Source organism: Sminthopsis crassicaudata, chromosome 5, assembly GCF_048593235.1.
Source record: "Sminthopsis crassicaudata isolate SCR6 chromosome 5, ASM4859323v1, whole genome shotgun sequence".
Lineage (NCBI taxonomy): Eukaryota > Metazoa > Chordata > Mammalia > Dasyuromorphia > Dasyuridae > Sminthopsis > Sminthopsis crassicaudata.
In genome coordinates this window covers 187,037,351-187,049,975 of record NC_133621.1, presented here as the reverse complement: position 1 = coordinate 187,049,975, position 12,625 = coordinate 187,037,351, and positions in this window count along the sequence as shown.

Below are 12,625 nucleotides of genomic sequence, written 5' to 3'. Positions count from 1 at the left end.
TGCGAGCAAGTTACAAATAACGAAACACTTTGACAGACATCAAGAAGTTTAAAATTGTGTTCTACCATCCACATAAGCCTAATCATTTCAGCTGCATGCTGTTGAACATAAGAGGAACAAAAATCTCAGTGGAGTTAATGTGTAACATTTAAAATTTTTAAAATTAATTTTGAATTTAAACACACAAAAAACCCCCAATTTTCATGTACATAACACAACACAAAAAGAGTATTCATTATGAACCTATGAATCTCCATTTCAGTTTACTTTTTTTGGAAAAACTATGTAATAAATACTATGCATTATTTTCAAAGCTATCCTGCTTTTCTGCACCTTCTTCTTGTAAAGTTCTTGAATTGTAAAGGTCTGGTCGTCTCAACTCAATCTCCCAGTCAGACTCTCTCCTTCCAGCCTGCCATCCCAACTCTGTCCCAGACTCAATGCTGCCCTCTTTTATCCTCCCAGAGATTGTAGTGAGAACTCAACGGGGCTTGTGAGAAACACTTCAACCAATGAACTTGCTCTCTCAGAATTCCAAAGGCGTGAACTCCCTTTAAAGTCCCCAACCAAAGGTGCAGAATTCTGAGCCAGAGAACTGTCCAGACAACCTGAGTTCTCACCTTGTAATCCTAATGTCTCCCCCTTTCTTTTGATTTAGAATATAGGATGGTCATGACCTTGAAACATAAATCCATCAATATGGGAGGTATTACACATAATTACATAAATTACATAAATACATAGTAACATAACACATGCTAGAAGTATGTAACAAATAACATGATCAAATAATCATAAATTGAGAATTTATACATGTCCATAAGTTCACTGTCCATTAGCCTCATCTTGTGTTAGGAAATCCAATGATTCCTGCTGGTTTTAAAGTTCTTTAACAGTCTTCTTATTAGCCATGCTCTTTCAGTGTCAGATGTTTCTTAGATTTTCTCCTTTGTTTTGAGGTTTTTCTCTTTTTCTGTCTCTCTCTGATGGACAAGGCGAATACGACTGGTTGGTATCCATCTGATTCCTTCTTCATCTGAAGAAATATAAGCAAACCCTCTCTCCCAGGCAGTTAATGTATCCATTTCTGCTATCTGATTGCTTTTTGGCTGACTTATCAGGTAATCCCTTTCTGCCATGTGATTGCTTTTCTGCTGGTTGATCAAATCAGAGTCCTGACCTTCTAAAGGCTCTTTGGGTGTAACCTCAGCTGCCATCATGCCCCACCTATCTTTTTATTGATATCTTGGAGCTGGGCTCTGCCTCTCATTTCCCTGGATTAATCTACATTCAGAGGCCCAATGGAACCCCTTGTGTTGGACATGGAGTTTTAGGTCTTCTCTCACCCTGTCTTCTCACTCTATCTCCATATCTACACTGAGCTCTTAGATGTCCAATTTTTCCACATTGAAAACATCTACGAGTTTCTCTAGAAGTCCTTTGCCAGGAAGGACCCTGTCTTTCCATGTTCATCATAGTCTGGGTGTAAAAAGTATTTGTTCCCACTGTAGCACAGCGTCTTATGATCTCCTCTAAAGAAGCATCTTTGTCTAGTCCCCATATAATTCTTTTGCAAATTTCATTGGCATTTTCCTTAGCCAGATGTTTGGTCATTATTTCTGTAGCTGCATTTTCTCTAATAGTTCTTTTGACAGCAGTTTGCAAACGTCCCACAAAATCTGCAAAAGGTTCATTGGGACCTTGCTCTATTTTAGTGAAAGCCTCTCCCCGGTCTTTCTGTCCGGGGAGGGAACTCCAAGCTTTTATTGCAGCCTTAGCAATTTGCTCATACACTGTCATGGTAGAATTAATCTGTTCTGAATTCTCTCCATACTGACCTTCACCAGCTAATTGCTCAAAAGTGAATTGTGTGTTAATCCTGTTTCCAAATTGCATCTGACTTGGATCTTACATAATTCATGAAACTCCGGAAGCCACAATAAGTTTTGTCCAGCTTCTAAACATGTCCTTGCTATGGATTTCCAATCATTCGGGGTTAGGACTTCATAAGACAAACCATCCAGTAACATTTTGACATAAGCTGATGTAGCCCTATAAAGGGTACAATCTTTTTTCAAATCTTTAATTTTATTCAAATCTAAAGGTATATATCTTCTCCTTTTTGACCTAAAGAGGCAATCTCTTCAATCACAGGATATGCATGTATAAAATCACTTACATCCTGTCCCTCTCTCTTAGCCTTAACCAATGTTTTTTCTGATCTTGTCATACAATGCAATTCTGGCAATTCTGTTTGTGTTTCTGCCTCTTCCCCTCCTCCTTCTTCCTCCACCCTTGAAGGGTTAATTGAGGGAGGAAATGGGAAATGCTCTTGTTGCTCAGAATTGTACTTAACTTCATTGTTATGTGATTCATCCTTTTCATCTAGTTTAGTTGACACCTCCCCATTTTGATCTTTCTTCTTTTTCCTGAATTCTGGCTCTGAATGTCCTCCAGCTCTTGTCCTCAAACCAATCCCAACTAACTTCCTTGCCGACTGCCCTCCTCTTTTATCCTCCCAGAGAATGGGCTTGTGCGTACTCCAGGGGCTTGTGGGAACTACTTACAACCAATGAACTTGCTCCCTCAGAATTCCAAAAGTGTGAACTTCCTTTAAAGGCCTGAACCAAAGGTGTGAATTCTGAGCCAGACAACTTGAATTCTCATCTTGTAATCCTAACATCCTAGAATTGTCCAGACAACCTGAGTTCTCACCGTGTAATCCTAACATCTTCTGAGTTATCTTTTATTTTCTGATGTTTACTTTTTATTTATTTTTTTCTCTTTTCTTGCTTTCTTTCCACCTCACAATAGATACAGATATGTGTATGTATGTATATATATATACACATATATGTATATATGCATGTACACATATATACATGCACCCAGATATATATATATATATATATATATATATATATATATATATATATATATATATATATATATATATATATATATATATATATATATATATATATATATATATATACACACATATATATACATACTCACATATTTATCTATCTATGAAGATCACAAACTAACCATAACTTTGTCTCAAAAGAGTGCTGATATGAAATGATGATGTGATACCTGAACCTTTGTCAAGATCACCCACATGGAGAAAGCATTATTGGGAGATCTTGGTGTTCAAGGGACACCCAGGTTAGTAGTAGATGAATAGAAAGGTGATTCATACAAAACTGTTAGGAATTTGCGAAACTTTTCTATTCACAGAATAGCTCCAGAGACAGAGGATATTATAAAAATAATAGACCACATTTAATTATTGCTAGTTTGATTTTCTGATCATCAGGTAGAGAAAAGTGTCAGTGCTTGTCTCATTGAATTTTGAGTAGGAAAAACCATCCACAATTTATACAAAGACTGCCTACAATTGATGTCTCTAGTGAAAGATTTCTTATGTTGAACTAAGGAAACTCCTATTTCAGATAGGATAAAAAAACAACCTTTGCAACTTTTTTCTGGCCTAGAACTTCAGCCAGAAAGATTCCATAGAGTGTGGATATTAATTCAACAAATTCAGGTTTAATGTAGCAAGCCTATAGTGGTGATTAGGAAGAAGAAGAGGAAGAGGAAGGAAGAACTAAGTGGAATAGTGGATAGAGCTCTGGATTTGGAGTCAGGAAGATCTGAATTCAAATCTGGTCTGTGACACTATGTTTGTAATTCTGCCTCAATGTTTTCATCTATAAAATGGGATAATAATAATAATATCCATTTCACAGGTTTGTTGTGAGGATCATGTGAAATATTTGTAAAGTGTTTGTAAATCTTAAAACATTATACAAATACCAATTATTGTTATTATTGTTTTTTCTATCATTCTTCCATCAACCAGTTTGGTTATCAGGTAACCTGATAACAAATGAATTAGACCCGTTTGACATGGGTTAAGAATGTTAAGAATGAACCAAAAGAAATTGTTATATATATATTTATAATCTCCTGTATTGTTGCCTACATACATACATAAATGTAGTATGAATGGGCCATTCATACATTTTTATTAACACACATGCTAATTATAGCATTTTGAATTATAATTTTTTTCTTATTTCATCATATTTGTTTGCTTATACTGTAGTATAACAGCATTGTCTGACTGTTAGCTATATGTTTTTTGTTCATTGTTCATTTGTATATTTACTAATGATTATACTTGATTATTCTTTATAGACTTATTCATATTGTTATAGGGCTTTTTGTGTGTTTTATGGCTATTTGATTTTGTTCTATGGATATGCAGTTGCTTTTAGGATGTATATGTATCATGTTCTGTGTGCATTTTGGACATTTTGTCACTGAAATACCCTTTCAAGTTATATTTTGTATTGTGCATTTATATGGTATATATTATTAATGGATATTTAGTTAGAACAATAATTTGGGATAATTATCTGGTATTCTGAGATAAATATCCATGTTATTTTAAAATCTTGATATTTATTTTAAAGCTTGTATTATATAACTTCAGATTTAAAGTATAACCCAGATTACTTTTAATAAAGCATTGCAAAATTTCTGGCCCTGAGGTGAAATATCACCCTGAATTCCCAGACTTCTTGCCCTGATAGCATTGTTATGAAGATAAGTGATTTTATCAGGTATTATTTACTAGTTTGGTGATATCTCTTTGACTTGGCTTTTTGAAACTTCTGAGAAAACTGTAGAAAAATGTAGAAAACTACATTTCCAAATGTAGGTAACAGGGTCATCAGCTTCTAGACACAAACTCAAATGAAAATTGGATATTATACACCTTGGAGAAAATATACAAAGATTTATTTGTTGTTCAGCTCTTTTTATTTGTATCTAACTCTTCATGACCCCATTATGGGTTTTCTTGACAAAAATATTGGAGTGGTTTGCCAATTTCTTCTCTATGTTATTTTCCAGATGAGGAAACTGAGCTAAATAGGATTATGGGACTTGCCTAAATATATGTTTAGTAATGAATAGTAAATGTTTGAGGTTGGATTTGAACTTAACAATGATGTGTCTTCCTGATTCCAAGCAGAGTGCTCTATCGACTATGCCACATAACTGCCCTATGAAAATGCATAGGAACCCATAACTAGATGAAAAAGAAAATACATATAAAATACTTAAGTAACCTATTGAGCTTTCTCTAAGGGAAATAAACATGGGGTTGCTTTTAAGACAACTTTTTAACATTCCAGCAAATCCCTCATTTCCAGAATTCTTCAGACTTCCCACCAAGATTCATAGCATCAAACTGGTTTGGATTCTTCCTAAAAGGTAAATGTATTTTAGGGGCTGCCAACAAGCATCCCTTGCCATTGAATCTGTAATATCAGAGTAACTCACTAGCTTTTATCTCCAGGTAGGACCCAATAATCTGTCAGTCAACAAGAATTTATTAAGCACTTACTAATGCCAGTCTCTATGTTAAGTGCTAAGAAGACAAAGAAAGAAAAAAAAAACACAGAACTTGAGCCCTTTTGGAGGTGATGTTCTAATGGAAGAGATAAAATTCAAACATCTTCTTATATACAAAATATATGCCAGTGAAAATCGGAGATGATGCTAGGGGAAGACATAGTTGATGGGTGGGAGGATTTGGGAGAGGCCTTTTTCAGAAGGTGGATTTTGAATTTTATCTTGAAGAAAGTCCAGGAGATGAGGAAACTAAGCAGTACAGATGTGGGGTTGGTAGATGAAGTTTTGTGTTTAAGGAACAGTAAAAAGGGCAGTGTCATTGGATAGTGGGAAATGTAGAAAGAAGCAAAAGTACCAGAAGGGATCTAAAAGCAAACATAGGATTTTGTACTTGATTCTGGAGGTAATAGGAAACAGTTGCCTTAATTGTACCTGTCTGGGAAGGAGGGGAACTTCTTAGTCTCCTTGTATAACCATTCCAGCTCACTACAGGCACTCTATATTCAGCATCTCCAGATCAATTATTCCTTGCAGACACACCTTGTTCTCCTCCCACCTTAAATTTTTCCCTACCCCTTTACACACAGCTTCTTGATACCCTGAGATAACTCCAGTCCAGGCAAAACATGAATAATGATAATCTTCCTAAACTCATTCCTCAATGATGAACATACTTCCATCCAAGGGGCTGACTGCCACTGATCAGACTCCATTCTCTGAGTTTTCCTGTTTCCTTATTCCTATCCCTCTTAACCTTTCCTACCACATCCTACTCTAAAACTATCTACTTCTACTGTGCTCTCTAGAATTTCTGCTCCAGAAATAACACTAGTTTAATTGCAAACTATTTCCTGTCTTCCTCTGCCACCTTTTACTCCCTGCACCTGGCTCCCTGATAACACAGCTTCCTGAAAGCCCTTTCCATCACAGGGTTCACTGCAATTTTAAGCCACGGATTTACTGGATGTGGTGGGAGAGTTGGAATACTCTTTATTCTCCATGTCTACTTTCTGCTTCTCCTTCTACTATCATCACTCATTAACTTCTCCTTTGAGGTTCATTCAATCTATATCTATTATCTACCTAATCAATATTCCAGTATCTGTTGTCTACTAATTTCCAGGGCTTTCTCCTTTATTCCTCAATGACTTCACTGGTTTGGTTGAACACTGTTCACAGTCTTTCTCTCTTCCCTAACTCCTCGCTTCACTCTAGGAGACTTCAACATACATAGAGAAACTCCCTCAAACACCTTAAACTCACAATTCCTCAGCTTCCTCTTTCCTCTGATCTACTCCTCCATTCCATATGTTTAGTAATGAATAAATAGTTAATGTTCGAGGCTGGATTTGAACTTACAAAGATGTGTCTTCCTGATTCCAAGCACAGTGCTCTGTCGACTGCGCCACATAATGCATAGAACCCATAACTAGATGGAAAAAAAATACATATAAAGTACTTAAATAACCTATTGAGCTTTCTCTAAGGGAAATAAACATGGGGTTGTTTTTAAGACAACTTTTTAACATTCCAGAAAATCCCTCAGTTCCAGAATTCTTCAGACTTCCCATCAAAATTCATAGCATCAAACTGTGGTTTGGATTCCTCCTAAAAGGTAAACGTATTTTGGGGGCTGCCAACAAGCATCTCTTGCCATTAAATTTGCAATATCAGCTTTTATCTCCAAGTAGGACCCTATAATCTGTCAGTCAACAAGAATTTATTAAGCACTTAGTATTTCCCACAAGTCACCCGCAAGTGTTTCCATTTTACTTAATCAGAATCTGATCTTTTCACCTCTCCTTCTGCCTTTTACCATTACCTCCAATCTCTCTGTATCTCAGTTCTTTCCCAAGCTATTGAACCTTCACTGGCTACTTTCTTTTCCTTCCCCTATCTTGATCTCTTGGTGAAGTAGGTTAATGCTACATTGCCCTCTTATTTTCAGTTTCTTGCCCCCTTATCTTGATCTTATCTTATAATTAGAGAAATGCAAATTAAAACTACTCTAAGGTACCACCTTATGAGAATTGGATGAAGGTTTAGTTTCCACAGAGTTACATTAAAAAAAAATCAGAGAAATTAAACTTAAAGAGAAATAAAACTGAAACCTACCTAAGAAATAAAATCTAAAGGTTAGGCTGATATGGAGCAAAAGAAACAGAGGGAAGCCACCTACTGATAGATGCAGAAGGGGTGTATACCCACTCAAAGGTAAAAGAAAGTAAGGGCTAGAGTAACTGAATTATGGGGAATGAGAGTTATAATTAGGGGAGAAACTGTTAATAGAGTTAATCAAGGGGAAATATGATCTAATATGATCTAATCTCCGATGGGAGATGTAATCAGGGGTGGGGATTTAGATTCACAGGGAGGAATTAGGTCTTCAGGTAGACTGTAACCTAGGGGGAAATGGGGAGGGATTTAATAAATAGGGGTAAAATAGGGATAAAAGGGGGATAGAGGATAAAAGGCTTTGCTTTTTGTCTTTCTAGGGTGTGCCAATTAGCTTAGACACTTGCTCTAGTTAAAACATGAAATGAAAATATCCCTGGATTCGTCAGTGAATCGGTAGAGTTCTTGATAAGGTGTTTGTCTCTTACAACCTCATACTTATCAGAATGGCTAAAATGACAGGAAAAGACAATGATAAATGTTGGAGGAGATGTGGGACACTAATGATTGTTGGTGGAGTTGTGAATGGATCCAATCCACAATGGAGAGCAATTTGGAACTATGCCCATAGGGCTTATATTCCAAAGAGATCATAAAAGAGGGAAAAGGACCCACATGTGGAAAAATGTTAGTAGCAGCTCTTTTTGTGGTGGCAAGGAATTGGAAATTGAGTAAATAAATGATCATCAATTGGGGAATAACTGAATAAGATATGGTATATGGGGGGCAGCTAGGTGGCGCAGTGGATAGAGCACCAGGCCTGAATTCAGGAGGACCAGAGTTCAAATCTGGTCTCAGACACTTAACACTTCCTAGCTGTGTGACCCTGGGCAAGTCACTTAACCCCAGCCTCAAGAAAAAAACAAAAAGATATGATATATGAATGTAATGAATGTAATATTGTTTTATAAGAAATGATGAGCTGGTTGATTTCAGAAAAGCCTGGGAAGATTTACATGAACTGATGTTGAGTGATGTGAGCAGAACCAGAACACTGTACACAGTTAACAGTAAGATTATGTGATGATCAACTCTGATAGATTTAGCTCTTCTCAACCATACAGTGATCTAATACAATTCCAATAGAATTGGAATGGAAAAAGCCACTGGCATCTAGAGGGAAAACTATGGGGACTGAATATGAATAGAAGCATACTTATTTTCATGTTTTTGTTTCTTTTATTTGCTTTTTCTTTCTTGTGTTTTTTTTTCCTTTTGCTCCGATTTTTCTTTCACAACATGACAAATAAGAATATATGTTTAGAATTATTCTTCATCTGTAACCTATATCAGATTGCTTGTTGTCTTGGGGAAGGAAGGGAGAAAAAATTTGGAATTCAAAATCTTACAAAAATGAATGTTGAAAACTACCTTTACATGTAATTGGAAAAATGAAGTACTATTGAAGGAAAAAAAAGAAAAGATCTTATCTTGGTAAACTTAGTCTGGTTACTTCTACCACCTTTGCTTTTTGTCACATGCTGTTGAACAAAAATCATGAAATTGTGCTGATGGAATCTCTGACATAGTTATATTACTTAATTTCAACCGGGCCCTCACTATACTAAGGAAATCCTTTTATACCTCTCTAATAGATTCACCCATTTCCAGAGCTTAATCCAGTTTGGGAGAGTTTGAAAAAAAGTGTAAAATAGAAGTGTTTTTTGCCTACCAAACTGAAAGTTTTCAGAGCTGTTGTGCTGACCTTGTTTGTTGTATGCCTTTAAAATCTGGATAATATATCCGAGCCTCACCAGGAAATTGAATCGCTTCTGTTATTAAAAAATATTTTGTTCCCTTCCATTATATGTTAAAACATTTCTCAACATGTTGTTTTTTAAATTTTGAGTTCCAAACTCTATCCTCTTCCCCCTCCCTGAGATGTCAAGAAATTTGATATAGATTATATTTGTGCAATCAAATAAAATCATATTAATAATTTTGTACAAAGAGACTTAAAACAAAAAAGAAAGAGAAAAATAGTATGTTGTCATCAGAATTCAGACAATATCAGTTTTCTCTGAAGACATGTTTCATCATAAGTCCCTTGGAATTATCTTGGATCATTGTATTGCTGAGAATAGTTTTGTCATCTATAATTCTTCATGATATATTCCTGCTATTACTGTATATGATGTTCTCCTGATTCTACTCACTTAACTTTGCATGAGGTTTTTTTTTAAATTAACCTGCTTGTTATTTCTTATATTTCATCACAATCATATATCATAAATTGTTAATCCATCCCCCAATTCAGAGGCATTCCCTCACTTTTCAATTCTTTGCTACCACAAAAAAGAGCTGCTATAAATATTTTTGTATATATATGTCCTTTCCACTTTTAAAAATCCCTTTGGGCTAGAGATCTAGCAGTGGTATTATTGGATCAAAGGGCAAGCACATTTTTATAATCTTTTGAACATACTACCAAATTGCTCTCCAGAATGGATGGATCACTTCACAACTTCATCAATAGTATTTTTAATGTTCCAGTTTTCTCACATCTTTTTCAACATTTATTATTTTCCTTTTATATCATATTAGTCTGATAGGTATGAGATGGTACCTTAAAGATGTTTTAATTTCCATTTCTCTAATCAGTAGTGATTTAGAGCATTTTTTATATGGCATATGATAGCTTTGATTTCTTTGTCTGAAAGCTGCCTGTTCATATCCTTTGACCATTTATAATTGGGGGAATGACTTGTAGTCTTATAAATATGACTCGGTTCTCTATATTTTTGAGTAAGGCTTTATTAGAAATACTTATAACATTTTTTCCTAATCTGCTTTCCTTCTAATTTTTGTTACATTGATTTTGTTTGTGCAAAACCTTTTAATTTTACATAATCAAAATTATCAATTTTATTAACAATAATAGCTGTCATATATTTATAATAATTGTGCAATGATTATTTTTGTTGACACTTAAATGTCAATATTATATAAACTACTTGGAAAAATTAACAAAATGCCAAATTCATTTTATGCCATACACATATATGATGCTGGTATCAACATCATATATGTGTGTGGCATAAAATGAAATAAAATGAAAAATAGAGAAAGAAAATTATAGATCAATTTACCTAATTGATACAGAAATCTTAAATGAAATACTAGCAAAGAGATTTTATATATATATATATATATATATATATATATAAAATTAGGATCACTAATTATATATACACTCTGACTAGATTAGATTTATATCAGGGATGCAGGGCTGATTCAAAATTAGAAAAGCTATCAGCATAATTGACCATATCAATAACATAACCAACAGAAATCACGACTATTCAATAGATGCATATAAAGACAAAATATAATATCCATTCCTACTAAAAACACCAGAGCATAGGAATAAATGGAACTTATCTTAAAATGATAAGTAATATTTATCTACAGCTACCAGAAAGTTTTATCTATAACAGATTTAGGCTAAAAGCCTTCCCAATACAACTTGGAGTGAATCAAGGATGCCCATTATCATTGTTATTATTCAGCATTGCATTGGAAATGCTAATTACAGCAATAAGAAGAAAATTGAAGGAATTACAGTGGGCAATGAGGAAACAAAACAAGCATACTTAGAAGATGATAATATACTTAGAGAATCCTAGAGAATAATATAAAAACTAGTGGAAATAATTAGCAATTTTATCCAAGTTTCAGGATACAAAATAAACTCACATAAATCATCAGCATTACTATATATTACCAACAAAGTCCAGCAGCAAGAAATAGAGAAATCACATTTAAAGTAACTATAGACAAAATAAAGTACTTGAGAGTCTACCTACCAGGACAAACCCTGGAATTCTATGAGCACAATTACAAAAGATTTTTCACACAAAGTCAGATCTAAACAATTAGAAAAATATTAATTGCTGATGGGTGGGCCAAGGCAATGTAAAAAAAAACAATTCTACCTACATTATTGTATTTATTCAGTGCCATACCAATCAAATTACCAAATATTTATTTTATAGAATTAGAAGAACTAATTAAAAATTTGTCTGGAAGAGAAAAAGATAAAAAATATCAAGGGAATCAAGGAAAGTGGCTTTGCTGTACTAGATTTCATACTGTATCTTAATCATCAGAGCTATCTGGTATTGACTAAGAAACAGAGTGGTAGATTAGAATAGATTAGATAGACACATAATATACAGTAGTAAATGATTATAGTAACCTAACATTTGATAAACCCAAAAGCTTTCAGGACAAAAGATGACTGACAAAAATTTCTAGAAAAGCTGGAATATAGTATGGCGGAAACTAGCTATGGACCATCATCTTACATTATGTACCAAGATAAAGCTAAAATGGATATATGATTTAGATGTTAGCAAGTTAGGGGAACATGGAATAGTTTACCTTTCAGATCCATGAATAAGGGAAGAACTTATGCCTGAATAAGAGGCAGAGAACATTATGAAATGTAAAGTGGACCATTTGAATTGTCTTAAGAAGAGTCTGAAGATCACTTGGCAAGATAAGGTACCAGACATTGAGATCATTTCTCAAGCTTGAGTTCGAAGCACTCAAACCATAATGCAGAGAGCTTGGATGGGCTGGCCACATTGTTAAAATGCCAAAGGTATGTTTGCTTAAAAGACTATTTTATGGAGAACTCACATAAGGCAAGCAATCTCAAGGAGGTCAGAAAAGACGATACAAGTGCATTCTCAAGGTCTCTCTGAAGAACTTTGGGACTGATTAGGACATATGGGAACCTCCGGTGCAGGATCACCCAGCACTGTGAGCATACATCAAAACAGATGCTTTAGGAGCAAAGCAGAAAAGTAGTAACTCAAAAGAAATGCGAGATGTGCAAATATAGAGACATCTCCCCTCCAAATGTTCTTCAGAGCTATTTGTGCCCACCTGGGGTAGAGCCTTCCAAGATCATACTGATCTGATCAGATGCTCTGTACCTTGCCCCTAATAGAGAAATGTCATTTTGGATCTCTTCGAGAACAAAGAACTGGAGCTAGTCACTTTATTGCCTCAG